Source organism: Priapulus caudatus, unplaced genomic scaffold (genome assembly GCF_000485595.1).
Source record: "Priapulus caudatus unplaced genomic scaffold, Priapulus_caudatus-5.0.1 Scaffold1309, whole genome shotgun sequence".
In the NCBI taxonomy this organism is placed as follows: Eukaryota; Metazoa; Priapulida; class Priapulimorpha; order Priapulimorphida; family Priapulidae; genus Priapulus; species Priapulus caudatus.
The window spans coordinates 99,404-102,215 of NW_014578370.1; the positions used below are offsets into that span (position 1 = coordinate 99,404).

At 44.6% G+C, this 2,812-nt stretch overlaps 1 long non-coding RNA gene across 1 annotated transcript in view; it reads left to right on the top strand.

Moving 5' to 3' along the window:
- Window positions 1–1,181: 1,181 nt before the first annotated feature.
- Window positions 1,182–2,812, top strand: part of LOC106816192 — a 4,593-nt gene continuing 2,962 nt past the window's right edge. Inside the window, exon 1 of the long non-coding RNA XR_001394848.1 lies at window positions 1,182–1,269. This is a non-coding gene — a long non-coding RNA (uncharacterized LOC106816192). The remainder of the gene's footprint in view (window positions 1,270–2,812) is intronic.

Here is a 2,812-nt window from a genome sequence, read left to right on the forward strand (position 1 = left end):
AGCTTCTGCTGCTATCTCGGCATACTATGCTTGCTGTGTGGTGCTGGTGCTGCCATCTACTTACAGATTTGAGAGCAGCAACAACAACAGCAGCAACACCACCACCACCAGCAGCAGCAACACCACCACCACCAGCAGCAGCAGCAGCAGCTACAGCAGCAGCAGCAGCAGCAGCAGCAGCAGCAGCACAGCAGCAGCAACACCACCACCACCAGCAGCAGCAGCAGCAGCTGCAGCAGCAGCAGCAGCAGCAGCTACAGCAGCTACAGCAGCAGCAGCAGCAACAACGGCAGCAGCAACAACGGCAGCGGCAGCAGCTGCCTCAAATTCCTAACGACTACCTTTGCTCATTAACTAACTCATCCTACTAAACCTAAACCCTAACTACCTACGCTCGGTGTAACGGCCGTGATACGTTCGCTAAGCGAAATGGTCGTTAAATCAGGTTGTGACGTCGTTAATGGCGGTTATGACGTCGTTATGACGTCGTTATGACGTCGTTATGACGTCGTTAATGTCGTGATGTTAAGGTGTCTATGGGGATGCAGTACCATAGGGTTAATTACTCACTAGGGTTGTCAGCTCGTTTGCCTAGTTTTATGTGAGAGAGAGGATGTGGTACGGGAAAGCTGGTGACAGTTGTCGTCATTGGTTCTTTTCGTTTACCAATGTTAGATTGAAGACTTAAAATATGAAGAAGCTAGAGTTTAGATTATTTTCGTCTATTGTACACTATAAAGGTGGTGGCAGAGGTTATCATTGGTTCTTTTTTTACTGTTAGAATGTTCTGTAACGGTCTTTTTATGTTAGATTGAAGACTTAAAATGAGAAGTTAATGCTTAGAATTGTTTTTGTCAATGCTATCACACTCACTATTACGCTTATTTAGTTTAATGTTTCAATTTTTTTATTAATAATTTAAATAATTTAATTACGTTAATTTAATGTTACACTTATTATATGTACTACTATAACTATATACAATGTATTAAATTACTAATTTATTTACGATAACTTTAATATCTATTTAATGAAAATCAGTTAAACGAAGCCACGCTAAGCCTGGCATAACGAGCAAAGATAGTATCGCAAGGAATTCTAGTAACTAATCCACACCTCGGCGGGCGTAGCTTCCACGGTAGGTAGTTCCAGTTATCGGCACGTTCTATTGTTTTGTGCAGGTGCGCGACAGCGACCCTGGCGACCCCTACAGGCAGTATGTCGTACAACTCGTCGACGACTTCAAGATCTCCGGAGTGAATGGCATTCGTATCCTTTACTATTATTATTATTATTATTATTATTAAATATTTATAGCATGTAATTCCGGTGTGAATGGCATTCGTATCCTTTACTAATATTATTATTATTATTATTATTATTATTATCGCGGGTGTCTGGAGCGTCCTTCGGATTTTCGAGAGATTTTCGGATCTTTTTTTACCAACGTTAGATTGAAGAATGAAAATGTGAAGAATTTAAAGTTTAGAATTTTTTTCTATTACTCTTACGCTTACTATTAACTATTTACTATTACGCTTTTAATAAAATTTCGCTGCTAATTTAACGTTTTTTATATCTATGGGCTACACTCGTGGAAACTCCTGCAAGATTGTCTGTTACGATTTGATTCGACCTTGAACGTCCTTGAAATCGAGCTCGTGTCTGTCTTCCCCGAGAGATAAAAACTTTTGCTTTGCGCAAATAGTTTGCTCATTGGTTGTTGAATTGGATGATGCGATGTGCAGAGAGATTAGGTATAGAGTATTGAGCGAAAATCTCGCTCGCGCGCGAAAAACCGCGCTTTTTCTGTCGTTGTAAACTCGAATGAGAAGCTATTGGATAAAGGTATTGCCATCAGCGTACGAGTTTTGTACGAAGTTTGCTTTTTTTCATGCCAAGCTTATATGTCTTTTTACAAGCAATGCGGAAGCAATACAGGGGATGGAGAGTTTAACTGGGCAAGAGATTCTACTAGGGAAAGGAAAAATAAATGAGGGATTTACTAGAGAAAAGATTCTACTAGGGGGAAGGAAACAGAAATGATGGATTTACTAGAGAAAAGATTCTACTAAGGGGAAGGAAATAGAAATGATGGATTTACTAGAGAAAATATTCTACTAGGGGGAAGGAAACAGAAATGAAACAGAATGGAAACAGCCAAAAGGGCTTCACATTACAGGGGGTTAGCATCGCTTAAGCCCCGTGCATGTGCGCGTGTGCGTGCGTGCGTGCGTGTGTGTGTGCGTGCATGTGCACGCGCAGGCGTGGGGTGGGGGGGGAGGCTGTGTTTACGTAGGGTGGTCAGCGGGATGCAGGGATAGCAGGGCGTGCTCTCGTCTCACGTTGCTCCCAGCATCCCTGCATTCCTGCATCCCTGCATCCCAGCATCCCTGCGCGCTCCCCGATGTCGCCATGGCTTCCCACGGACGTATTTCCTCCTAGACTCTATTTCCGTGGAGTGGACATAGTTGAGATGCACTGATTACTCTGTATGAGTAACTTTACAGTCTACACCCACTACATCCGCCCTAACCCACCCACACCCTAACAATCCCAACCCACCCATACCGCCCACATACGCTCCACCCTTCCTACACCCGCCAACCCACCCTACACCCAACCATACCCGCATCCTCCCACACCGCCCACGCTCACCTATCTCCACCCACAACCACCTGAATCCACCCCACCCCCACACTCGCCCACACTCAACCACAACCACCCCACCCAATACCCACCCCATTCATACACCCACCCCACCCCACGCCAGCCCACTCCACACACGCTTCAACCCACACACACACCCAAC